Source organism: Colobus angolensis, unplaced genomic scaffold (genome assembly GCF_000951035.1).
Source record: "Colobus angolensis palliatus isolate OR3802 unplaced genomic scaffold, Cang.pa_1.0 Scaffold100, whole genome shotgun sequence".
Classification (NCBI taxonomy): Eukaryota; Metazoa; Chordata; class Mammalia; order Primates; family Cercopithecidae; genus Colobus; species Colobus angolensis.
The window spans coordinates 850,791-872,928 of record NW_012110920.1 but is presented as its reverse complement, the minus strand read 5'-3'; the positions used below and the strand labels follow the sequence as shown (position 1 = coordinate 872,928).

Below are 22,138 nucleotides of genomic sequence, written 5' to 3'. Positions count from 1 at the left end.
TTCTCTGTATTTCCTGAATTTGAATGTTGGCCTGCCCTACTACGTTGGGAAATTCTCCTGGATGATATCCTGAAGAGTGTTTTCCAACTTGGTTCCATTTTCCCCCTCACTTTCAGGCACCCCAATCAGACATAGATTTGGTCTTTCTACATAATCCCATACTTCTTGCAGACTTTGTTCATTTCTTTTTCTTCTTTTTTCTTTAGATTTCTCTTCTCTCTTCACTTCATTCATTTGATCCTCAATCGCTGATACCCTTTCTACCAGTTGATCGAGTCGATTAGTGAAGCTTGTGCATTTGTCATGTATTTCTCATGTCATGGTTTTCATCTCTGTCATTTCGCTTATGGACTTCTCTGCATTAATTATTCTAGTTATCACTTCTTCCACTCTTTTTCCAGGATTTTTAGTTTCTTTGTGCTAGGTACCTAATTCCTCCTTTAGCTCTGAGAAGTTTGATGGACTGAAGCCTTCTTCTCTCATCTCATCAAAGTCATTCTCCGTCCAGCTTTGATCCGTTGCTGGTGATGAGCTATGTTCCTTTGGAAGGGGAGTTGTGCTCTTATTTTTTGAATTACCAGTTTTTCTGCCCTGCTTTTTCCCCATCTTTGTGTTTTTCTCTGCCTCTGGTCTTTGATGATGGTGACGTACTGATGGGGTTTTGGTGTGGGTGTCCTTCCTGTTTGTTAGTTTTCCTTCTAACAGTCAGGACCCTCAACTGTAGGTCTGTTGGAGATTGCTTGAGGTCCACTCCAGACCCTGTTTGCCTGGGTATCAGCAGCAGAGGTTGCAGAAGATAGAATATTGCTGAACAGCGAGTGTACCTGTCTGATTCTTACTTTGGAAGCTGCCTCTCAGGAGTGTACTCCACTGTGTGAGGTGTGGGGTGTCAGTCTGCCCCTAGTGGGGGATGTCTCCCAGTTAGGCTACTCAGGGGTCAGGGACCCACTTGAGCAGGCAGTCTGTCCCTTCTCTGCTCTCAACCTCTGTGTTGGGAGATCCACTGCTCTCTTCAAAGCTGTGAGACAGAGTCGTTTGCATCTGCAGAGGTTTCTGCTGCTTTTTTTTTTTTTTGTTGTTGTTGTTTAGCTCTGCCCTGTCCCCAGAGATGGAGTCTACAGACAGGCAGACCTCCTTGAGCTGCTGTGAGCTCCACCCAGTTTGAGCTTCCCAGTGGCTTTGTTTACCTGCTTAAGCCTCAGCAATGGTGGGCTCCCCTCCCCCGACCTCCTTTAGCTGCTGTGAGCTCCACCCAGTTTGAGCTTCCCAGTGGCTTTGTTTACCTGCTTAAGCCTCAGCAATGGTGGGCTCCCCTCCCCCGGCCTCGCTGCTGCCTTGCCATTAGATCGCAGACTGTTGTGTTAAAAATGAGGGAGGCTCTATGGGCCTGGGTTCCTCCCAGCCAGGTGTGGGATATAATCTCCTGATGTGCCCGTTTGCTATGACCCTTGGTAAAGCACAGTATTGATGTGGGAGTTACCGAATTTTCCAGGTGTTGTGTGTCTCAGTTTCCCTGGCTAGGTAAAGGGATTCCCTTCCCCCTTGCGCTTCCAGGTGAGGCGATGCCTCGCCCTGCTTCAGCTTTGCTGGTCGGGCTGCAGCAGCTGACCAACACCGATTGTCTGGCACTCCCTAGTGAGATGAACCCAGTACCTCAGTTGAAAATGCAGAAATCACCTCTCTTCTGTGTCACTCCCACTGGGAGCTGGATACTGGAGCTGTTCCTATTTGTCCATCTTGCTCCTCCCCCTGAGGTACATTATTTCTATACCTAATTTGCTGAGAGATTTTTAATCATGAAAGAAAGTTGAATTTTGTCAATTTTTTTTGAGATGGAGTCTTGCTTTGTCACCAGACTGGAGTGCAGTGGCTTAATCTTGGCTCACTGCAACCTCCACCTCTCAGGTTCAAGTGATTCTCCTGCCTCAGCCTCTTCCGTAGTTGGGATTATAGGAGCCCACTATCATGCCCAGCTAATTTATTGTATTTTTAGCAGAGATGGGGTGTCACCATGTTGGCCAGGCTGGTCTTGAACTCCTGACCTCAGGTAATCTGCCCGCCTTGGCCTCCCAAAGTGCTCGGATTACAGGTGTGAGCCACTGTGCCTGACCAGAATTTTGTCAAATGCTTTTTCTGCAGATATTGAGATATTCATTTGGTTTTATCCATCATTCTGTTAATATAATGTATCACATTTATTGATGTACATGTGTTGAACCATCCTTGCATCCCTGGGATGAATCTCAATTGATGATGGTAAATGATATTTTTAATATTATGTTAAATTTGGTTTGCTAACACTTTATTGAGGAATATTGCAGCTATATTCATCAGTGGTATTAGTCTGTAGTTTTTTTGTAGTGTCTTTGGCTTTGGTATCAGGGTTATGCTGTTCTTGTAAAATAAATATGGACATATTTTTTCTTCTTCAGTTTTTTGGAAGAGTTTGAGAATAATTTGTATCAGTTCTTCATTAAATTTGATAGAATTCATTAGTGAAGCCACCAGTTCCTGGGCTTTTCTTTGATGGGAGAGTTTTGATTACTGATTTAATTGCTTTACTTGTTATTGGTGTGTTAAGGTTTTTTACTTTTTCATAACTGAGTCTTGATATTTTGTATGCTTCAGAATGTGTCTATTTCTTATAAGTTATCTCATTTGTTGATATACACATTTTCATAATAGTCTCTTATGATCCTTTGTATTTCTATTGTGTCAATTGTAATGTCTACTTTTTATTTATTATTTTATTTATTTGAGTTTTCTCTCTTTATTTCTCAGCCTAGCTAAAAGGTTTGTTGATTGTGTTTCTTTTCTAAAAAACAATTCTTAGTTTTGTTGATTTTAAAAATTGTTTTTCTAGTTTCAATTTTATTTATTTCCATTCTGATCTTTATTGTTTTTCTTCCTCCTTAAGTTTGGGTTTAGTTTGTTTTTGTTTTCCTAGCTCCTGGAAGTACAATATTAAATTGTTTATTTGAGATTTTTCTTCTTTATTACGTAGGCATTTATGTCTATAAACTTTTCGCTTATTACTATTATTGTTGTATCTCATGGGTTTTGGTACGTTGTGTTTCCATTTTTGTTTGTCTCAAGAAGTTTTTTCTTTTCTCTTTTAATTTTTTTATTCACCCATTGGTTGTTCAGAGGGTGTGCTGTTTAATTTCCACATATTTGTTAATTTTCTGAAGTTTCTCCTGTTATTTAATTCTAGTTTTATATTATTGTGTTCTGAAAAAATACTTCATATAATTTCAATCTTCTTAAATTTGTTAAGTTTTTTTTTTGGCTTTACATATAATCTATCCTGGAGAATGTTCTGTATGCACTTGAGAAGAATATGTATTCTGCTGCTGTTCGATGGAATATTCTGTGTATGTATGTTAGGTCCATTTGATCTAGAATGTAATTTATTCCAACATTTTCTTACGGATTTTCCATCTGGATGATCTGCACATTGCTGAAAGTGGGAAGTTGAAGTTTTTTTTACTATTATTGTATTGCAGTCTATCTTTTTCCTTTAGATCTATAAATATTTGCATTGTGAGTTTAGAAACCCTGATGTCATGTCAGGTGCATATATATTTATAATTGTTATATCCTCTTGCTGAATTGACTCTTCTTGTTATATAATGACCTTCTTTTTACAGTCTTGACTTAAAGTTTATTTTATCTCATGTAAGTATAGCTACATTTATTCTCTTTTGGTTCTCATATGCACGGAACATCTTTTTCCATCTCTTCACTTTCAATTTGTATGTGTTCTTATAGGGGAAGGTAAGTCTCTTGTCTCTTGTAAGCAGCATATAATTGTGTCTTTTTTTCAACTCATCAGCTATTCTGTGTTTTAGTTGAGGGTTTTAATCCATTACGTTCAAAGTAATTCTTGATAAGTAAGAACTTGCCACAGTATCATCTACTGTGTTCTAATTGTTTAGTAGATCTTTGCTTCTTTCTTCCTCTTTGACTGTATTATTTTTTGGCTAAGTAATATTCTCTAGTGGTATGTTTTGTTTCTTTGAATTTAATGTTTTTGCCTATCTATTATGTTTTAGCTTTTGGTTATCATGAGACTTACAAAACCATCTTATAGATGTAATAGCATATTTTAAGCTGACACGAACATAACTTTGATCACACACAAAAAAGCTCTATACTTTGACACCATTTCCCACTCACATTTTCAAAATTTACATCCTTTTATATTGAATAACCCTTAAGAAATTCTTGTAGGTATTATTATTATTATTTATGGCTTTGTTTTTTAACTTTCAAACTAAAGATACAAGGAATTTACATACCACCATTACAGTTTTAGGTGTTTTTTGACATTTGATTGATTGTTTACTTTTACCAGTGAGTTTATACTTTCAGATCTTTTTGTATTACTTATTAGTATCCTTTTCTTTCAGCTTGAAGAACTCTCTTGAACATTTCTTGCAAGACAGGTCAATTGGTAATGAACTTCCTCAGCTTTTGTTTGTCTGGGAAAGTCTTCATCTATCTTTCATTTCTGAAGAAGAGCCTTATAAGTACACTGTTCTTGGTTGCTAGATTTTTTTCAAATCCTTCATAATTTTGAGTACATCATCACACTTTATCCTGGCCTATAAGGTTTCTACTAAGAAGCTTGCTGCAAGATGTATTAGAACTTCTTATAAGCTATTTGCTTCTTTTGTTTTGCTGCTTTCAGTATCCTCTCTTTGTCTTTAATTTTTGACAGTTTGATTACAATATATCTTGGTGTATTGATTGAATCTAATTAAAGACTTTTGACCTACCTGTACCTGGATATTTACTTCTTTCTCCAAATTTGAAAAGTTTTCTGCTACTATTTCTATAAATAAGTTGTCTAACCCTTTATTTGTTTCTTCCCTTTCTTAAATTCCTATGACTTAAAAATTTGCTCTTTTGATATTGACTCATAAATCTCATAAGCTTTCTTCATTTCTTTTCATTCTTTTTTTCTCCTAAGATTGTATATTTTAAAATAAATGTCTTTTAGGTCACAGATTTTTCTTCTGTCTGATCAGTTCTATTGTTGATGCTCTCTGTTGCACTGTTTATTTCATTCACTGTATTTTTAGCTCTATATTTTCAGTTTGATTTTTTGAAAAATATTTAAATATCTCCATCAAAATATAAGTCAAATATTGTTTTCTCATATCATCAAATTGTTTCTGTGTATTTTCTTGAAGTTCATCAAGCTTCCTTATAAAGTTATTTTGATTCTTTGTTAAGCAGTCTATACATCTTTATTTCTTTGTTGTCAGTCAGTAGCAAATATTGCATTCATTTGGTGATGTCATCCTACTCTGATTGTTCTTGAGCCTTGTGGTTATGCATTGATATCTGTGCATGTGAAGCAGTAGGTACTTATTTCAGTTTTCACAGACTGGTTTTGACTGGAGAAGTTCTGTGGTAGGTGTAGTGTTGACTGACTAGAAGCCTGGGGCAGCTGTGACCAGTGTGGTGTTGCCAGAAACCTGGACCCATTATGGCAGGTGCAGGACTGGGGTGAGCCAGAATCTTGAGGCCACTGAAGACTGCCTGCTGGTCAGGGCTGTCAGAACCTGGGGCTGTTGACATCATCCAGGCAATGGTGTAAGTGGGACATTGTAAAGCAATACTGAAGCCTGAGGCTGTGTGATCCTACCTGGCACTGGGCTGGATCTAGAGGCTCAGTCCATAGGTACCAGCCTTAAATATGATGCCATTATGGTCTTTCCTATGCTGGGTTCTTTGTGGCAGGCCCAATGTTGGGGTTTAAGGCAAAGTCCTATGCTCACTTCATTTTCTTTTCCGTAAATGGATGATATCTCTCTCTCTGCTGTGTTCTGCCTGAGATTGGAGGAGAAAAGAGCTGGGTAATACTAAACTGTCTTTCCTACTCTCTTCAGTGTATCTTTTTTTCTATGGTGCTACAACCAGGTAGTAGGATCTTTCACCTGGTTTCCTCTGTTCTTGTGGAGGTATGTTTTTGCACGGATAGTTGTTGAAATGTATGTTTTGGTTGGGGGATGATTCCTAGAGAATCCTACTCTGTCGTCTTGCTCCATCCCTCCCTCTGATAATGAATTTTATGTGTCAACTTGACTGAATCACAGGGTAACAACATTAGGCACTATTTCTGAGTGTTTATGTGAGGGTTTTACTGGATGAGATTAACATTTGATTCTGTGGACTCAGTAATGTAGATTGCCATCTCCAGTGTGGGTGAACATTGTCCAATTCATGGAGGAACTGAATATAATAAAAGGTGGATAAAGGAGGAGTTCTCCCCTTTATTTTTCTATCTCAGTGACTGAGTTGGGATGTCTCATCTCATCTCTTCCTGCCCTTGAACTGAGATTTATACATTGGCTCCCCTGGTTTTCAGGCCTCAGACTAAGACTGACTCTGCTACTGGCTTTCCTGGCTTTTCAGCTTGCAAACAGCAAATCATAGAACTACTCAGTTTTCATAATTGTTTAAGGAAATTTCTCCTCATAAATATATATATCTCCTACATTCCAATGACATCATCCCAGCAGTGGTGTTGGCTACAATTCTGTCAACCAAAATTAATCTTCAAGTACATACTATAATATTGTTGAACAGAGGCAATATGCTGCACAGCAGATCTCTAGAACTAAGTCATCTTGCATAACTGTAACTTTATAGGAATTGAACAGTAAGTCCCCTTTTCTCCCTCATCTCAACCCCTGATAACCATAGATCTATTCTTTGCTTTTATGCATTTGATTATTTAGGTACCTCATATAAGTGGAATCAAACTATATTTGCTCATATTTGACTGGTTTATTTCACTTAATGCAATATTATTTATGTTGTCACAAATGACAGGATGGTTTTACTTTTTAAAGATTGAATAATATGGCACTATATGTATATATCACATTATCATATCCATTATCTATTGACTGACATTTATTGAGAGAATATATCTCATGTTAAGTGTTCTTACTATATAAAAACACAAAATACAAACAAAAAAACAACAAAAACACTCAAACCACAAAGGAACATAAAGAAAATTTGGGAGTGATGGATGTATCTATTAACTTGATCGGGGTGGTGGTTTCATGAATATATTCATGTGTCCAAGCTCATCAAATTGTACAATTAAATATTTCTGTATGTCAAGTATACCTCAATGAAGCTGTTTTTTCCCCCCAAAAAGTAATGTTTTCAACAGAAGGTGAGAAATTTAGTTCAGCTGTGTTCCAGAAAAAGACAAAGTATTTTGGTGAATGGATAAAATCTCCACCACATCTTCTCCATCTGTAACCATGTACTTTTGCAGAAACACTCTTCATGTGGTAGTGCCAGAGCAAAATTCTCATGGTTGATAGTCTGACTCTCTTGCTTTCTCAGGACCCAAGACAATTTTTAAAACCTTGATAATTATAAATAATGGTGCCTCCTGCTTCAGATAACTCTCAGCAACTCAGATAATTTTTACAGAGTTCCTGTTTACTTTGACAAAGTGAACTTTTCCTGGGTACAAGACAAAGTCTCAGACAGTTCCTCATTCAAAGTGGTCCCAGAAGTCAAGAGATTGGTGGATATTTTGGGACAGTACCCAGGTTTTGTGAGTTTACATTCTTTTATTAGTTGACAGTAAGTATATCAGGTAAGAATTTACCTGACTTGGATTGGCCATGCAGTAAATGTTAGATCTAGGTTAGCCAACATCCTTATTGTCTTTAATTGATCTGAAAAAATGATCACTTTTTGTCCCTTCTGCTGATAGCAAGGATAATATTAGGCTGAGTATAAGCAGAATAGAAGCAATAGATTTTTGTGAGAAAGGGAGGTGTACTAGTCCATATTCATGGTACTGATAAAGACATACTGAGACTGGGAAGAAAAGGAGGTTTAATTGAACTTACAGTTCCACATGGCTGGGGAGGCCTCAGAATCATGGCAGGAGGTGAAAGGTACTTCTTATATGGTGGTGGCAAGAGAAAATGAGGAAGATGCAAAAGTGGAAACCCCTGACAAAACCATCAGATCTTGTGAGACTTATCCACTACCACGAGAACAGTATGGGAGGAATTGCCGCCATTATTCAAATTATCTCCCAATAGGTTCCTCCCACAACACGTGGGAATTATGGGAGTACAGTTCATGATGAGATTTTGGTGGGGCACCGAGCCAAACCATATCAGGAGGAGCTTTGAGAAAGAAGAAAACAATGTGTAAGCAAAGTGAAATAGAAGAGGAAGAAAAGGCCGAAAATGGAAGAAAAAACAATGAATGATGTAAGAGGAAGACAACAGAGAAGAGATAGAAATTAGGTACAATAGAAGACATTTTTATAACTGGAATGTTCCTAATAATGTGGGATCCTATGGGCTGTATTTTTGTGTGTTACCTCTCCTTACCTTTATTGATACTCCTTTTTGCTTACTGCTGACTTATATATTATTTGGGAAGTCTTGAAGGATTACTTTTATTTTTGTAATCTACCTGATGACTGAAGTGAGACTATTAATATATACATAAATAGTAAGTGAGTTGCCCTAGGAATCTACTTAATTACTACCTGCCTATTGAAGGAACAGGCCTCAAAATAATAAGAGCCTTTTATGACAAACCCATAGCCAATATCATAGTGAACAGGCAAAAGCTGAAAGCATTCCCCCTGAAAACTGGCACAAGACAAGGATGTCTTCTCTCACCACTCCTATTCAACATAGTATTGGAAGTTCTGACCAGGACAATCAGGCAAGAGAAAGAAACAATGAGTATTCGAATAGGAACAGTGGAAGTCAAATTGACTTTGTTTGCAGATGATCTGATTCTATATCTATTGCCTCAACCCCAAAGCTTCTTAAGCTGATAAACAATTTCAGCAAAGTCTCAGGATACAAAATCAATGTGCAAAAACCATAAGCATTCCTATGCACCAAAAACAGACAAGCAGATAGCCAAATCATTAATGAACTCCCATTCACAATTCCTACAAAGAGAACAAAATACCTAGGAATAAAACTAACAAGAGGAGTGAAGGACCTCTTCAAGGAGAATTGCAAACCACTGTTCGAGAAAATCAGAGATGACACAAACAAATGGAAAACATTCCATGCTTATGATAGGAAGACTCAATATCATGAGAATGGCCACACTGCCCAAAGTAATTTACAGATTTAATTCTTTTCCCATAAAAAAACCATTGGTACTCTTTACGGAATTAGAAAAAACTATTTTAAAATTTACGTGGAACCAAAAAAGAGCACATATGGTGAAGATAATCCCAAGCAAAAAGAACAAAGCTGGAGGCATCACACTATCTGACTGCAAACTATATTATGAGGTTACAGTAACCAAAACAGCATGGTACTGGTACAAAAACAGACACATAGACCAATGGAACAGAATAGAAAACATAGAAATAAGACTGCACATCTACTACCACCCAATTTTTGACAAACCTGACAAAAATAAAAGGGAGATACATCTACCATTTAGGACATAAGCATGGGCAAAAATTTCACGACCAAGACATCAAAAGCAATTGCAATGAAAGCAAAACTTGACAAATGGGATCTAAAGAGCTTCTGCATAGCAAAAGAAACTATCATCAGGCAGAACAGATAACCTACAGAATGGGAGAACATTTTTGCCACCCATTTATCTGGCAAAGTTCTACTATCTGGAATCTATGAGGAATTTAAACAAATTTACAAGAAAATAGCAAACAACTCCATTAAAAAGTGGGCAGAGGAAATGAACAGACACTTCTCAAAAGAAGACATTTATGCATCCAAGAAACATATGAAAAGAAGCTCAGCATACGTATTAGTCTGTATTCATGCTGCTGATAAAGACATACCTGAGACTGGGAAGAAAAAGAGGTTTAATTGGACTTACAGTTCCACATGGCTGGGAGGTTTCAGAATCATGTCAGAGGGCAAAGGGCATTTCTTACTAAAGAAAATGTGGTACATATACATTATGGAATAATATGCAACCATACAAAAGGATGAGATCATGTCCTTTGCAGGGACATGGATGGAGCTGGAAGCTGTTACCCTCAGCAAACTAAAGCAGGAACAGAAAACCAAACATCTCATGTTCTTACTCATAAGTGGGAGCTGAACAATGAGAATACATATACACAGGGAGGGGAACAGCATTCACTGGGGCCTGTTGGGAGGGTGGTGGGAGGAGGGAGAGCATCAAGAAAAATAGCTAAAGCATGCTGGGCTTAATACTTAGGTGATGGGTCGATAGGTGCAGCAAACCACTATGACACACATTTACCTATGTAACAAACCTGCACATCCTGCATGTGTACCCTGGAACGTAAAATAAAGTTAAATTTAAAAAATTATTATCTATCATTTTTCAGCATGAGCAAATGATAGCACAAATTTATACAGGTCACTTATTTGAATGTTACTCATTAATCTAATTAACCCCCACTCCTCCTTGGTCAGGTAGATAAAATATGCAGTGTTATTTTAGCAGGAAATGGAAGCCCAAAGAAGAACAATATAGTGATGAAACTCATCACTTGACTGAGAAGTGGAGCTATTTATTTATTAAACAAATGTTTATTGAGGTACTATTGTGTGGGAGATAATAGAAGGGATACAGAGAATAAAAGATAATTATTTTCTTTAAGAGGGAGGTGACAAATGAATGTTCACTATGTTCCAAGGGCTATGCTAGGTATATCACATGCTTTTAATTCTCACACCTGCCCTGCAAGGCAGAACTCTCACAGTTTCTCAGATAAGGAAGGTCAGGGAATTTGTATAATCTGTCTATGGAGACAAAAGTAGTTAAGTGGAGAAGCTGGTATTTGAGCTCGGATGTCACTGGTTTCTGAGCTCAACTTTCTTCCGTCATGTTGCTGCTTTTTATTGTAAGGAGCTCATCTTATACCTATGAAAACAGAATTAACAAATCAAGACCACCATTTATTTCCTTAGACCCACAGGTTAATCAAATTAACTGTCATTCCCTAAGCATTCTACATTCTCTTGTCTCTTTATCTTTGCTCATGTCTTTTCCCAAGCTTAAAACGCCCTCCAATCACCACCATTTATTACAGTGCTGCCCGTTTATTAAGACTCAGTTTAAAACCTATCTCATGAGGCTGAAACCTTCTCTCGTTTTTCCAGCAGGAATGATTTCTCCCTCCTTAAAACTTGTATTTATCATGCAAGATAATTTGCTTAGTTGTTTTTGCATGTCTTATTGTGTCTTTGTAGTAGGTAATCTGAAGGACATTCCCCAGTGATCTCCATCTTCTATTGTTACACCTAGTATACTTACTGCAATCCTCTCTCCTTGAATGTGGGCTGGATTTATTGATCTAGTCTAAAGAACAGTATATGACGGAGGTTTTGGGATGTCACTTCTGACATTAGCTAACAAAAGTGTTGTGGCCCCTGTATTGAGCACTCACTTTCACTTTCTTTTGGATTTTTTGCTCTGGAGAAAGGAAGTTGTCACATAGAGAGGTTCACGTGGCAAGGGATCATGGTGAGTGAGTGAGGAAGTAGATTCCCCCTAATTGAGCTTTCAGATGAGACTTTAGCCTTTTGACAGCTTGAATGCTACCTCATGAGAGACCTTGATACAGAGGCAGTCAGCTAACATGTAGCCAGATCCTGACCTGTAGAAATTGTACAATTAAATATTTGTTGTATTATATGACTACATTTTGGGGCAACTTATTATGAATCAACAGGCAGTCAATATAGTACTACTAGGCAGCAAATGTCTTATAAGTTGGAGTCTCTTTCTTCTTTGTCTTTATCTGCATAATCAAACAGGGCATTTTGCATTAGTGGCAGGAAGAAATACCCTCCCTCATGTTTATGATACTGGTGAGAAAAATTTGTAATAAAAAAAATCTTATTAGAATTGATAACATCTCTCCTAGATAGCAAAGAAAGAGCTAGTCTCAATTATTATGGTGGCTCAGGGAAGGGCCAAAAACATCTAGTCCTGAAATACTAAGATTCTTGTTGCATAAAGGACAGCACCTCAAGACATGTTAATAGAAGAAATGTCTTTTCTTCACAAACGATTAGATTTGATTATCCTCAGGGAAAAATTCTTGGTTACCTTGGCATGTGTTTGTTTATTAGATAAAGTAATGAGAAAACCAGTTGCAGTTCTCCCTGAGAGGGTGGAGGAAACAGAATTGTGGAAATATCTTTGCTTTTGCTCTTGGCACCAGATTTCACTTTTTCCCTTCTCCCTCCTTTCCTGTGTTTGCAACTGAGCATCTCAATTAACACCTCAATAAAGCCTGGGGACTTCAGTGTTGAAGCCTCACGAGAAGCTACCAAGAATTCTCCTTTTTCCAGTGGGGTAGTGCAGTTTCCCAAGTGTGTTAGTTCATTTTGTGCTGCTATAACAGAATACCACAGACTGGATAATTTATAAACATTAAAATAGGAATTTATTTCTTACAGTGCTGGAGGATGAGAGGTACATGATCCTGGTGCCAGCACATTTGGTGTCTGGTGAGGGCTTGGTTTCCACTTTCAAGATGGTGCCTTGAATGCTGCATCCTCTGGAGAAAAGGAATGTTTTTCCTCACATGGCAGAGGAACAGAAGAGAGCAAACCCACTCTTAGAAGCCCTCCTTATAGTGACATTAAATCCATGCATTAGGATGGAGTCCTCATAACCTAAACACCACTTACTAGACGGCACCCAACTCTGTTCCATTGGGGATTAAGTTTCAACATGAGTTTTGGAGGGAACAAACATTCAAACCATGGCACCATGGCAGGGAGTAAGATCACCCACCTAGCTTGATGAAGGGAGGGAGTGCTTGAGATGAAAAAGTAGCTAAGAGATGGTAAATATCCCTGTAAGTCGGGGACTGCAAGCCCTCTTCCTCAGGGCACAAAGCGAAGGTGAATCTGAAGGAAAGTTACAACCACTGTTTCTTCTGGACCATCCCTCTTTTGAGAGTTACTTGGCCATTGCACAAAGATTCTTCATATCTCCATTGAATCAGATAAACCTAGGCAGGTTAGGATAAAGGTACTCAGGAAGGTGTGGCCACTATAATGCTTCCCAAGCATCTTGCAGGAGTCTTCAGGAGTAAGGTGAAGGACAGACTGTATCTTTGCTCCTTTTATTCTTCAATCCCCAACTCTGGGGATTATTAGAAGAAGTCTTTTAGATTAGTGCTCAAATTCCTTATTTCATTGTAGACTTGTGGGTAACAGTTTCTGAACAGACTCCTTGCTGTCAGCACAGGAAGGACCTACGAGCTGACAGTGGCTCCAAATATTCCAAGGCACAAGGAACACTGTGATTAAATCCCCCAATTTCTCTCTTTAGGTCAGTTGTCCCAAACCAGAGGCATTAGCACTTTTGGAATGTGCACCTCTAGAATGAGTATGTGGCAAGAATGACTTAAAAAATTAATTTCTTTATAGGGTTTTGGCTTAAGGTCTGAGTGTATCAGGGCATGTCAAGAAGAGGTAAGAAAATTTATCTTTAAAAATTAACCTTAAAACTGCAGTGATGGAAACTCTTATTTTATTTTGCCTTGTGAGTTTATTACCACTGCTGTAGCTCAAGTTCTCATGTAGGGTAAAGAAATGTTCTCTTTTTTCCAATATGTTCTCATTTGTTTCCTGCCAATGTTTTTCACTATTATGAACATATTTGTTGTGTGTGTGTGTGTTTTAAATAAATCTGCCTTTGTCAGGCTAACAAGTTTCTGATTATTGGCAAATACAGAAATACTAATGTAATGTGCTATTTATTGACCATAGAAAGGTAAAGGATTAGATGTTTTGTGCTGGCTTGTGGGGGGACCTCAATTCAGAACCTTCTGCCCCTTAGGAAAATTATCTTAAAATTAATTTTAAGATATTTTAAATATTGTCTTAATTATTGTTGAATATTATCTTAAAATTAATCACAGAAAAAAATTCAAAAAATGTTTAAAAAAGAGAGTGAGAAGAAGAAAAAAAGCTACTCAACACACGTATTTAACCTAAATAAACACAGATTGAAGGAACAATCCAAAAGAATTATCTTCATTATTCTACAGCCAACAGTAAAGGCTTATATCCCATTATGGTGATGAGCAAACCTTTGAACTTTGCATTGTTCACTGCCAGGTATCAGCACTTAAGGCTTAGGCAAACAATGCTGTACAATTGCTTTAGGGAGTTGCTAGGATAATACCTCGGCTTGTGTTTCTGAGCAGGCTTGATCCTTGCTTCCTAGTCTGCATTTCTCAAAGCAGAGGCTGGAAAGGCATAACATCAAGATTCTCTCTGTGCTGTAGTAATTCCCCTTGTTGGTAAGCAGTGGATGGACATGGAGGCAGGTGATTTGTCCTGTCAAGTCTTGATAGTGCTATTAACTCTAAGTCTCTGCAAACCATTTTGAGCTCATATTGAGAATATCCTAATACTGAGAGGGAGTCTTAACTAAAACATGCAACTTATCTAAACATTTGAAAGGACCAACTGGGAAAAGTGTACCACAGGGGAAACCACAGTACTTTGGAGTTAGGTGGGCCTGGGTTTGAAACTCACCTAGAACAAATTATTCATCTTTCTGTTTTCCCCACTGCAATATGGGTGACATAATAGTATCATGCCCCATATGTCTGTGTCTGATGAAGAGCAAAATGCTCAGTAAGTAGAAATTTCTAAGGAGTTTCTATAAAATTGTTCCAATGACTAATTGGATATATTTAGTTTTAAGGCTGAACTTCCTAGAAAATTTGATTGAAAACCTCATTGCGGCCGGGCGCGGTGGCTCAAGCCTGTAATCCCAGCACTTTGGGAGGCCGAGACGGGTGGATCACGAGGTCAGGAGATCAAGACCATCCTGGCTAACATGGTGAAACCCTGTCTCTACTAAAAAATACAAAAAACTAGCCGGGCGAGGTGGTGGGCGCCTGTAGTCCCAGCTACTCGGGAGGCTGAGGCAGGAGAATGGCATAAACCCAGGAGGCAGAGCTTGCAGTGAGCTGAGATCCGGCCATTGCACTCCAGCCTGGGCAACAGAGTGAGACTCCATCTCAAAAAATAAAAAAAGAAAATCTCATTGGATATATGTGGATGTGTAGTTTTAATGAAAAAAAAAAATCAGCCAAAACCAATATTTGCCTTGATGGGTTGTAATGCTTTCTGCAAATACTTGATTTATTGCTTGGATTTATTATCTATTAAATTATGACATTAGCTACATCTTTAATCTTAGAAATCCTTAGTTGGATTGAGAGGAGCAATGTGTCTCTCTGATTTTCTAATCATCTAATCATGGAAGAATTTGAGTACATAAATAAGATTTCATCAAAGCTATTATTTATTTATTGAATCCTGGGAGTTTTAAAAACATAATTTAGGTATACCATAGGGGCTAAGATAGATTCTATGCCACTCCAGTGGTATGTCTTGTTTTTCCTGGAAATTCAGCCAGATTTTGCCTCCCAGCATCCCTTTGCAGTTAGTTGAGGCCATGTGACTGAATTCTAGCCAATGGATTGTGAATGAAAATGTTATGCTCCACCATCCTGCTTGCCTGGCTCATTGAAACTTCTATGTGCTTCTCAATGCTCCCTTTTTCCTTCTAGATGGCCTGAGTGTCCATGACTTCAGGTGCATCTTGAAAGCTACATATAGAAGATGGAAAAGCCTCTGTCATCTCCATCAATGTAATCTCCAAATAACTACTTAGAAAAATGACAGCTTACTACCTCCTTCATTGCCCAGTACTATTAGGTGAGCAAGAAATAAACCTCTTTATATTAGACAAAATATATATTTTGGGGCTTTTTTTGTTCCAACAGTTAGTTTGACCTAACTATTATGTGTATTCTATTACCGTAGACTAGGGAGTGTCTTTAAATTTTATCTATTCAAATATTCTGCCTTTGTCAGTAACAGGATGTCTACTGGGTTTCATGAAGAAATTGAGATTGAGGAAAGGCAGAAACAGGCTTCAAAGAATAGTTAATATATTTCATAGCCACATTTTCTCAGCTGATACTACTTCATAATGTTAAAACTTCTCAAGTTCTTTGAGATTGAGAAGTTTGTGCCTGGTACAGAACTGTCCTTATTACTCATGTGAGTGAAAATTACCTTTGAGGTTGCTTCTGCCTGTTGTTTGGGATGATATAAAGAACAGTTACCAAGATCAAAGTAGAATTTCTGGCTGAGGGAAAAAAGTGATTTCGAGAAAGGGAGAGAGAGCAAGTGGGAGTTCACTAGGTATTGATTGTGTGCTAAGATGGTGCACAGCTGAGTGAAAGCCCAAAAGTTAAAAAAGTGCTTTCATGATACTGAATGCTGGGTGCATTGTCAAGGGAGAAGGGTGAGGTCTTGGCACAGATAAGATATGTGACTTTGGCAAATCACTAAAATTCTCTGGGCTGGGTTTTCTAATCATAAAGGGGATCTGACCAGATAATTTCTAAGATGCCTTAACTCTAAATATTTGACCCCAAGCCATATGAGTAAAAATTTAATGTGCTGATAGTCATATATTAGTGCTGCAGTATAATAAACAGGCGAATCCCCTATCTTCTCCCTCTTCCTCCACAAATACTCCATGGCTCATTAATATACAGGCATAATATAATTTTTCAGGGCTTGGTGGTGATGCTCAGTGACATCTTGTGCAAATCCACATGGGCAGGGCATCTGGGGCAGCTACATTCAATTTTAAATAAAACAAAGTAGCAGCTGTTTGGCATTAGAGGGAATTTTAAGCCTGTATTCCAATTCCACCAAGGGAAGGAGTAAACAAAAGCGAATAACATTTTAAGCCAGTGAGTCTGAAATATTTAATGCCATCTACAGTCTCTCAATAAGTGGTCATCACCTGCAATGTACTCTCATTTTCCTTTAAAAGCAGAATTGACACTAATTTACGATAGGATAAAAGATGCATTGGCATTCAAAATACTAAATTCTTAGTTCGTCTTCAGTGCTCTTGCCGTAATTATGAGTTATTCGTCTGAGTCTGTTTTCGATTATAGCTAAAAACATCAAACAGGAAATTCAAATTCTACATGGTAGGAGCAAAAGTGGATCTTGTTTTTCTATAGCAACATGGTTGAACTTCATAGTGAAGTTTGAACCTGACAGCATTCATGTTCAAATGTCCAAGCACTGCATTTCTGATACTGTGGAAGCACAAGCACACTGTGTGATATTGTGCAGCATTTGATCCTGCCTGACTTCTGTGTCTCAGACTGTCACCAAAGATATTTATAGTTGCCTTATGCAAATGTACTTTTTAAAGCTAGGTAATACTAATGTAAGATGGTCACATTTATCTCGAATGCTGCGGCAGGGTACCATGTGTGCTCCCTGCACTACTGTCTCCTTGTTCCTTTTGTTTTTTCCTAACTCATTCATTCATTTTTGAACAAATATTTCTTAAGAGGCAGCCATATGCTAGATATTTTAGTAAGTATTGGAGATACACGGGCAAATAGGATAGACCTATTCCCTCTCTTTACCATCTAGTGCAGAAAATAGACACTGAGCAATTAGTTACAAGGATAATAAATGAAGAGTTTGCAAAGCAAGAGAGAGTGGCTAAGCCTTAAGGGCTGGGTGGAAATGAGGCAGGCAAAGAGGGTAGAGAGGGCATTTGAAGAGGTGAGGGCAGCTCCAGCAAGTAAATTTATGCTGAATGTATTCAGCGAACATATGTGTGATCCCTTCAGGGGCTTTGGTGTCTGTGTCTTGTAGGAGTATGAGAACAAGTCAGTAGGTTCAGGACATGAGCCTGGGGGGACCAGCAGCAGTCTGATCCCAGATGCTCTGATGTGCCGTTTTGGGGAGTTTAGACTATTTCTGGTAGATAAGCATCACTGAGGGTTAAACAAGAAAGTCAGATGATCTTTTTATGTTTTATAAGACTCAGTGGTAGGGAAATTGGATTTGAGGGAATGGACAAGAGAGCAGGATTTCATGGAAGCTTTATCTCTTCTGTGGAAGCAGTCACAGATCTACACATGCGTCTCTCTGATGGAAAGGCTGCCTGTGAGCTTCTTCTAATTTGTGCTGGGTGGTATCCACCCACATTTCAATGCCCATCCTAAGTACCACTCCCTTGGTGGACCTTCACTCTCAGAATTTGCCTCTTCATTTGAAATTCTTTTTTTTTTTTTTTTTTTTAAATCCCTCACCCACCTCTTGCCCTTTTTCCTGGAGTCCCCAGACTACATTATATCATCATTCTGTTTTTTCTTTTTTTTTTTTTTTTGAGACAGAGTCTCGCTCTGTCAACCAGGCAGGAGTGCAGTGGGATTATCTCCGCTCACAGCAACTTTTGCCACCCAGGCTCAAGCAATTCTCTTGCCTCAGCCTCCCAAGTAGCTGGGATTACAGGCATGTGCCACCATGCTCAGCTAATTTCTTTTTGTATTTTTAGTAGAGACGGGGTTTCACCACGTTGGCCAGGCCGGTTTCGAACTCCTGACCTCAGGTGATCCACCCGCCTCGGCCCCCACCAAAGTGCTGGGTTTACAGGCGTGAGCCACCACGCCTGGCCCATTATATGATTCTTATGCCTTTGCTTCCTCATAGCTTATCTCTCACTTACATGTGAGAACATATGCTATTTGGTCTTCCATTCCTGAGTTACTTCACTTAGAATGATGGTCTCCAGGGTGACAGAGCAAGACTCTGTCTCAAAAAAAAAAAAAAAAAAAAAAAAAAAGGATGATGATCTCCAATTCCATCCAGGTTGCTGCAAATTGCAATATTTGATTCTCTTTTATGGCTGAGTAGTATTTCATGGTGTATATGTACCACAGTTTTTAAAATTATACTTTAAGTTCTGGGGTACATGTGCAGAACGTGCAGTTTTGTTACAAAGGTATACATGTGCCATGGTGGTTTGCAGCACCCATCAACCCATCACCCACATTAGGTATTTCTCTTAATGCTATCCCTCCCATAGTCCCCCACCCCCCATCAGGCCTCGGTGTGTGATGTTCCCCTCCCTGTCCATGTGCTCTCCTTGTTCGACTTCCACTTATGAGTGAGAACATGAGGTGTTTAGTTTTCTGTTCTTGTGATAGTTTATTGAGAATGATGGTTTCCAGCTTCATCCATGTCCCTGTAAAGAGCATGAACTCATCCTTTTTAATGGCTGCATAGTATTCCATTGTGTATATGTGCCACATTTTCTTTATCCAGTCTATCATTGATGGATTTTGGATTAGTTCCAAGTCTTTGCTATTGGGAATAGTGCCGCAATAAACATACATGTACATGTGTCTTTATAGTAGAATGAATTATAATCCTTTGGGTATATACCCAATAATGGCATTGCTGGGTCAAATGGTGTTTCCAGTTCTAGATCTTTGAGGAATTGCCACACTGTCTTCCACAATGGTTGAACTAATTTACACTCCCACCAACACTGTGAAAGCATTGCTATTTCTCCACATCCTCTACAGCATCTGTTGTTTCCCGACATTTTAATGATCGCCATTCTAACTGGTGTGAGATGGTATCTCATTGCGGTTTTGATTTACATTTCTCTAATGACCAGTGATGATGAGCATTTTTTTCGTACATTTGTTGGCCACATAAATGTCTTCACTGGAGAAGTGTCTGTGTATATCCTTCACCCACTTTTTGATGGGGTCGTTTGTTTTTTTCTTGTACATTTGCTTAAGCTCTTTGTAAATTCTGGATATTAGCCCTTTGTCAGATGGATAGATTGTAAAATTTTCTCCCATACTGTAGGTTGCCTGTTCATTCTGATGATAGGTTCTTTTGCTGTGCAGAAGCTCTTTAATTTAATTAGATCCTATTTGTCAATTTTCGCTTTTGTTTACGTTGCTTTTGGTGTTTTAGACATGAAGTCTTTGCCCATGCCCATGTACTGAATAGTATTTCCCAGGTTTTCTTCTAGAATTTTTATGGCTTTAGGTCTTACAGTTAAGTCTTTAATCCATCTTGAGTTGATATTTGTTAAAGGTGTAAAGAAGAGGTCCAGTTTCAGTTTTCTGCATATGGCTAGCCAGTTTTCCAAACACCATTTATTAAATAAAGAATCTTTTACCCATTGCTTGTTTGTGTCTGGTTTGTCAAAGATCAGATTGTTGTAGATGTGTGGTGTTTCTGAGGCCTCTGTTTGTTCCATTGGTCTATATGTCTGTTTTGGTACCAGTATCATGCGTTTTTGTTACTGTAGCCTTATAGTATAGTTTGAAGTCAGGTAGCATGATGCCTCCAGCTTTGTTTATTTTGCTTAGGATTGACTTGGCTATGCAGACTCGTTTTTGGTTCAATATCAAGTTTAAAGTAGTTTTTTAAATTCTGTGACCAAAGTCAGTGGTAGCTTGATGGGGATAGCATTGAATCTATAAATTACTTTGGTCAGTATGGCCATTTTCACGATATTGATTGTTCCTATCCATGAGCATGGAATATTTTTCAATTTCCTTGAACAGTGGTTTGTAGTTCTCCTTGAAGAGGGCCTTCATATCCCTTGTAAACTGTATTTCTAGGTATTTTATTCTCTTAGTGGCAATTGCGAATGGGAGTTCACTCATGATTTTGCTCTCTGTTTGTCTGTTGGTGCATAGGAATGCTTGTGATTTTTGCATATTGATTTTATACCCTGAGACTTTGTTGAATTTGCTTATTAGCTTAAGGAGATTTTGGGCTGAGACGATGGGGTTTTCTAAATATACAATCATGTCATCTGCAAACAGGGACAATTTGATGTCCTCTTCTCCTATTTGAATAGCCTTTATTTCTTTCTCTTGCCTGACTGCCCTGGCCAGAACTTCCAACACTATGTTGAATAGGAATGGTGAGAGAGGGCAAACTTGTCTTGTGCCAATTTTCAAAGGGAATGCTTCCAGTTTTTGCCCATTCAGTATGACATTGGCTGTGCATTTGTCATAAATACCTCTTATTATTTTGAGGTACGTTCCATCGATTCCTAGTTTATTGAGAGTTTTCAGCATGAAGGGGTGTTGAATTTTGTTGAAGGCCTTTTCTGCATCTATTGAGATAATCATGTGGTTTTTGTTGTTGGTTCTGTTTATGTGATGGATTACATTTACTGATTTGCATATGTTGAACCAGCTTTGCATCTCAGGTATGAAGCCAACTTGATCATGGTGGATAAGCTTATTGATGTGCTGCTTGATTCAGTTTGCAAGTATTTTACTGAGGATTTTCGCATTGATGTTCATCAGGGATACTGGCCTGAAATTTTCCTTTTTTGTTGTATCTCTGCCAGGTTTTGGTATCAGGATGATGCTGGTTTCATAAAATGAGTTAGGGAGGATTCCCTCTTTTTCTATTTGGAATAGTTTCAGAAGGAATGGTATCAGCTCCTCTTTCTACCTCTGGTAGAATTCAGCTATTAATCCATCTGGTCCTGGACTTTTTTTTTGGTTGGTAGGCTATTAATTACTGCCTCAATTTCAGAACTTGTTTTTGGTTTATTCAGGGATTTGACTTCTTCCTGGTTTAGACTTGGGAGGGTGTATGTGCCCAGGTATTTATCCATTTCTTCTAGATTTTCTGGTTTATTTGCATAGAGGTGTTTATAGTATTCTCTGATGGTAGTTTGTATTTCTGTGGGATCAGTGGTGATATCCCCATATCATTTTTTATTGCTTTTATTTGATTCTTCTCTCTTTTCCTCTGTGTTAGTCTGGCTAGCGGTCTACCTATTTTGTTGATCTTTTCAACAAACTACCTCCTGGATTCATTGAGTTTTTGAAGGTTTTGCTTGTCTCTATTGCCTTCAGTTCTGCTATGATCTTAGTTATTTCTTGTCTTTTGCTAGGTTTTGAATTTGTTTGGGGCATTTAGCCCATTGACATTTAGGGTTAATATAATTATGTGGGGTGGGGGGGAGCAGAGCAAGATGGCCAAATAGGAACAGCTCCAGTCTCCAGCTCCCAGCGTGAGCCACACAAGAGACAGGTGATTTCTGCATTTTCAACTGACGTACTGGGTACATCTCACTAGGGAGTGCCGGACAATCGGTGCTGGTCAGCTGCTGCAGCCCGACCAGTGAGAGCTGAAGCAGGGCATGGCATCGCCTCACCTGGGAAGTGCAAGGGGGAAGGGAATCCCTTTTCGTAGCCAGGGGAACTGAGACACACAACACCTGGAAAATCGGGTAACTC

At 38.5% G+C, this 22,138-nt stretch overlaps 1 long non-coding RNA gene across 1 annotated transcript in view; it reads left to right on the top strand.

The window, feature by feature from the left end:
- LOC105508297 overlaps window positions 1-17,341 on the top strand; it is a 47,220-nt gene extending 29,879 nt beyond the window's left edge. The window contains exons 5-6 of the long non-coding RNA XR_001001235.1: window positions 15,587-15,734; window positions 16,997-17,341. This is a non-coding gene — a long non-coding RNA (uncharacterized LOC105508297). The remainder of the gene's footprint in view (window positions 1-15,586; window positions 15,735-16,996) is intronic.
- Window positions 17,342-22,138: the final 4,797 nt, after the last annotated feature.